This window comes from Coenobita brevimanus, chromosome 73 (genome assembly GCF_032717465.1).
Source record: "Coenobita brevimanus isolate Jiangsu-jjx chromosome 73, ASM3271746v2, whole genome shotgun sequence".
NCBI classification, from domain to species: Eukaryota; Metazoa; Arthropoda; class Malacostraca; order Decapoda; family Coenobitidae; genus Coenobita; species Coenobita brevimanus.
The window spans coordinates 29037396-29043500 of NC_137026.1; positions in this window are offsets into that span (position 1 = coordinate 29037396).

Here is a 6105-nt window from a genome sequence, read left to right on the forward strand (position 1 = left end):
CTCTGCACACGCACCTTGCACGCCACACAACTCCACACCCTGCACGTGCACTGTACCACCCTGCACAGTTGCTGCATAACCCCAACGATGCCCTAAACCACTTTGTACCAGCAGTGCATCTCCCTATACACACTGTACATTTCGCTTTTACATAGTGAATTACATCACCCCACACACGTAATACATCCCATGCATACGATAGTCTCCAAACACAGTGCATGTAGAGTTAGATCATAGAGTGCATTTGCCTCTCCTTCCTCTACTTCATCGCTTGATTCTTGGACACTTGTATGCAAGGCAGTGGACTGAGTTTCATATTATTATTCATCTGTAGGCGATAATATCTACCTTTGTCCACAACATCTCGTTTTAAAAAAATCTACGCATCCAGCAGTGAGAAAGAGGCAGAGGAGACGAACGTACTTAGCATTTGACTGTACATCCCTTCACAAACACAGTTCATTTAAACATAGTCACTCCACACGCAGCCCCCCACCCCATGCAAACATTAAGCTTTCCCATATACACGTTACACCAACCTACACATGCACTACATCCACCTGTACATGCACACGCCAACCTGTATGTGGACTACACCTCAGCACACACAATACTAGCTCACACATGCTTTAGACCACCTCAACACACGATACATCAACCTATGCAACACACTATATATATATATATATATATATATATATATATATATATATATATATATATATTCGTTTTCGTTTTTTTTTTAAAGGCTCCAACATGCTTGCGTATATATATATATATATATATATATATATATATATATATAATTTTATTACACCACGTCACACACATCTCCCCTCTTACACGCTGCTGGTGGATTGTGAAGTGTACCTCTCATTAAGGCCCTTTGCATAAGAACTTGTGAGACACTTGTACACTGCATATTACCCCTTTCATACTGCACCATCAAACACTTAAGTCATCATTCAGTATTTCACACTCATAACCAAACAGCACACCACTAAATCCTCCTGTACACTCCTATGCACATCCTTAAACTGTACCATAAGTCTTAACACACTACAACCAGCACTTGCCAAGGTTAACCGCATCTTTCCCGTAACTGAGCTGACTTCCATCATGATTCCTGTGAGAGAGTATTTCAGGGGTACCAATTGTTTCGTATGGGTCATGATCGCATTTATATCCACTAAAAGTAATGGACCAGCTGTTAACATATCTCTAAGATTTATTAAACTACAGAGACTCAAGTTTTATGGTTACTCCAGTAATTAATGTCTGGTATGATTATGAATCTATAATATATTCTTAATCAACTGTATTCACCTGGCTTGACCTCAGTGTCTCCTAATTCTCTTACCCTGTAATTGCATCCTGACCAAAACCATAATTCCGTCAGTTGTACAGGAGTGGCATTGACCTGGCTTAAGAGTGGTCACTGTCAACAAGTACTAGTTTCTGAAACTTAATTCCCCCTATTTCAGTGGGATAGGTTGGATCCAGAAACAGGAAAATATAAAGAGTGGGAGAAACTGTCAATGAAAATATCCATATGCACCCTATATACTCCCCATTACCAAAAACCGAAAAGCACAAAAGTAACAGTGACAAGGAACACCAAGATCATAACTGTCACTGGCTGAAGCTGTTAGGGCATACGTGGTAATGACGTAGGTTCATGTATGGATGCAGTATAGGGGTGGGTGCGGACAGAAACTTGGCGACACCTCTACACAAGGCTCGGCAGTTGGCACATGAGAAGGTTCACTCTCGCCACTAGCAAAGTTTGGTGAAATATTCTCTCAGAGTTTTGTTACTGTCAGACAACCCTAACCAGCTTGTTTATTACTACCAAGAACGTTCATTATTGATTAAAAATAAAGGTGAAAGCGTGTACATTATGGTAGAAGTCCCGAAATAGCTACTGATGTAAGAGAGAGAAAGAGAGTTTTGGTCAGGGTGGTGCAAGTGACCCTTCTAATGCACTGAACCTCGTATATACTACACAGGCCGCCTTTTCTCTTTAAAACACTCTACTAGCCACATCTTTTCTCTTCGTATGCTTGATATGTGTTGCTCTTTTCCACATACACACCACTAGTCACAATATGCCACGTACACTAGCCACATCTTTCCATATATACTTCACAAGCTACACCTCTCCACAAACAAACCCCTGGCTACACCCTTTGCTTTCATTGTCCTATGGAACAGCTTATAAATGAGTATGCTGATAGATTTGTATTTGTAAATGTATTATATTTGCATATACTGTATTTATTTTTAATGTTTAGGAGCATAATGAATTAGGATGGTTCATATCATTCTAAAAATACTTATTCAAAGAAATTACGCAGTATATTTTTTTAATGTACAAAGCCCTCTAAGAGATGGAAGTCTTGAAACCAAACCCAGAACAGTCACACAGATGCCAAAGATGAACCAGGAACCAAACTAGTCAAGATCTCTCATTATATTATACAGCAAAGGTCACTGGTTCCAAGACGTGCCTGTGTTAAGCTGCACTGTGAATGTAGAGAAGTGAGATTAGCAACAAGAAAAGAGAAAGTATGAAAGTGAGAAGCATGATGTTGAATGTTGTCCCACTATTATATTTTCTGAATCCTACCTCCACCCATCATTAGGTGGAAGTAAATGATGATGATGGTGATGATGTTGGGATGTAGCAGTGCAAGTGAAAATGAAGGCGTTGATTGTGACAGTAAAATCTGAATGGGCGCACTTATGTAGTATTAATATCGTACTGTAACTTATGCTCAGGTGATTGTTCTAATGAGGTTTTTGTAACTATAGTACTGTACATAAGATATAATGTACTGATAGAATTTATAGTTGAGATGCAGAGGCATTAACAGTCGAAAGCTGATCCATAACATCCATTGATTGATACTTTGATGTCATAAAAGACCAATTGCCCTCTGCCCGACTGTAGTCCATCTCTTAAAGGCTTGCAATGTATGCTGGTTTTTATAAGTTGTGTAATATATTTTCACAGTAAGAGGGAATATTCTAAGCTAACTATACATACACTAACCTTTGAGGCACAAGTATTTTCTAAGATCTTGATATTATGTATTTTAAGTAACATATATTATTTTATCAAGTTGACAGTACCATACACTTATTTTCATAAGAGAGTTAGCTAAGAAAAGGTCTGGTACACAAACAGATGTCTGTTGTCATGAACAATAGGTCCTTTACACATCCCAGCTTCAGACCCTAGTCCAGGAAGGATTGATGTCTCATATAGGTTTGATGCAGTTTTACGGCCATCGCCTTAACCCCTTCATGCGAGAGGACTCCCCTTAGCATCCATAATAATAATAATAATAATAATAATAATAATAATAATAATAATCTATCTATCTATCTATTGCCAGACACCATAATCCCGGAAGGGGTAGCCATTTGACTCTGAGTTATTTGTTTTACGGGGAGGGGCACTAACCCTCCACCAACCCACTTGATGACACGTAGGGAGCACGTATGGTTTGGTTATATGGTTACCACCCAGCGCTGTAAATGGTTTCTTGGCTTACAGGAAACCATCTGGTTTGTCACTCAATGTAAAGCCACCTGTAAAGGAAAGAAAAGTAATAAAGTGACAGGAAAGATGGGAGAAACAGGAAGAGAGGAGGGCAGGCGCAGAAAAAGAATGATAAAGGCTAAGGAAGAAGTAGGCAGCACTACATCAAGTGAGTGGATGATGGTCGCCACCACCTACCACAAAATAATAATAATAATAATAATAATAATAATAACTGGACGGTAACAAGAATGTAGACTTAATGGATGAGAAAAATCAGAGCACAGAAAAAGATTTAATAGATACTGTATCTCACCCACTCACTAGATAAATTTCCCCTGAGGTGTATCATCTCGTCTGGTAGTGGTTAAAAAAAAAATAATCATCTGGCAGCGGAAAAAAAAAAAATACTGTAATAAGTAAAACTGAGCAAAAGTATAAGCAAATCTGTCATAGCCATTTATGAAACATTATGGCACTGATGGTTAATTGTTATAAGTAAATGAAATCTTGAAGTGCATTATAGCTGGATTGCTGGTGGGCATAAGACCGACTTCAGAATACCATAATGTAGCGATTTTCTATGCTGTGTTTAGTGGACTTCATATCTTCATACCTTCTAAACATTTAACTTTGCTCTGGTTGAAGACAGGGTTTATTATTTTAACACTGCTAACTTTTTTCATGAATATATCCACTCCAAACACCCAAAAAATAAATGAGCATGAACCTTAAAAACACTGCATTAAACTAAAAGTAAGGTACCGGTATATTATATTCAGATCAGTACATGCCACCTGGTTGATGGGTGAATTTCTGGCCTCATATGATGTCTTTACAGAGTGAGAGGGATCAGAGGAGTGTATTCACGGCCAAGTAGCGTGGGTCACTGACTGAGAACCTATGTTCTGGTGCTTTGGAAAATCAAATATGACCATTCCATCCAGATTCGGAAGAGCAATTTGCAAACTATTCAGTTACTTAAATTTTCGTCTCGACCAGGTGGGGATGGATAGATGGGAATATAATTTATCCTTCTGCCTTAACCTTATTAAACAGATATTTTGCTTGGATGTGGTATACTCGTACACATGTATCTGTATCATTTGTTTCAAGTAGTAGTATTGTCATACCACACCACTATGCGTCAAACCAATACCCCTCTGCATTATAGGTTGAGTGATGGTTGCACCTTTTTTTGGGAATGGGTTGGAGATGACTTTATTTCGTCAGTATTAGTTAAGACTGCAGCTAAATGAAGCATCAAACATTGCTTGGCCGGCCCAAAAAGTAGTCAGGTAGAAAAATCTCTTACTTGAGTACAACTTCGGCCATAGTGAAGCTGGTGGTACGATAAATTAGGTCATGAATGTTCTGGTAGTACTATAGAACCTTGTAATTAGCTTTAAAATCAGAAATTTGACAAAAAAAAATGAAAAAACTGAGAAAGCAGATTCACACTAAATCTGAGTCTTTTTTATCAAACTTGACAGCAGGCTACATCCAATGAAATGTTCAGAGCATATGTATGCAGATGCATGTGTGATGTTTAATATATTTATACAGTATTACAGGTAATATCATAAACTCCAAAGAGAGGGACGAGATTAGCTGAAACTAATTCACTAAATGGTCATTATCGTCATATACGTGGTAACCAAGCTTTTTTTTTTTTTTTTCTGTTCACATATTTAAACATTACACATTTCACATAACTTGTTTTCATTTATTTGAAAGGTGTCGTTCTGCACATGTGGTTGAATCGGTAGAGAGGTGGCTTTCAGTCCTAATGAACCCAGTTTCGAATCCCGGCTGGGGTAGTGAACAGGTTTCATAAAGCAGACTTAACTGATTACCAGAAGACCTCCGCCAGTACTGATACACCAAGTTGTAAAAACTACATATCCACAAGTAAATTCTGAAAGACTTGGTCCCATAATGCATGTTTGACCTTTACCTTTCTGCAGAGTATATGTTCCGCTATGTAGCATGCAGGCACCCTTTTCTTCTGTTCAGATATATTCCATAACAACTGTCAGTAACTAGGATTTTACGTTCCTTTTGGCATTTACAGCTTTCATTCCTTCACAACAGTAAGTGTCTTAAAAAATAAAAAAAACGAAGAACTCTGGGCATAGCAAGATTGTACTATATAAAAAAAGATGTCAGGGTTGTGGAAAGTTAAAGGATATTGTTCTGCTCTCCTATCCTTTCTTTGTTAATAAGTTTGAGGACATTAAGAATGGTGAATAAAAGTAACCATTACGTTTGAAAGGTTTAATGGAAATTGTATTACAGTATTCCCCTCTCTACAGAAGATCTCTACAAAATATAATAACCTGGAGTGGCAAGAAAATTACGTAACAAGAGACCATCGTACTGAAGAGGCTAAGACCATGGTTGTAAGCGTGTGAAGTGCCTATTGAGAGTGATGGAAGAGTATATCAGAGTAATGTCATTGGCTGCTCCATATTTCATTCCAACCCTCATCCCACTGTCAGTGAGACATGCCATGTACAGTCAACAAATAATGGTATCGTTACATATAAGTCTGATGA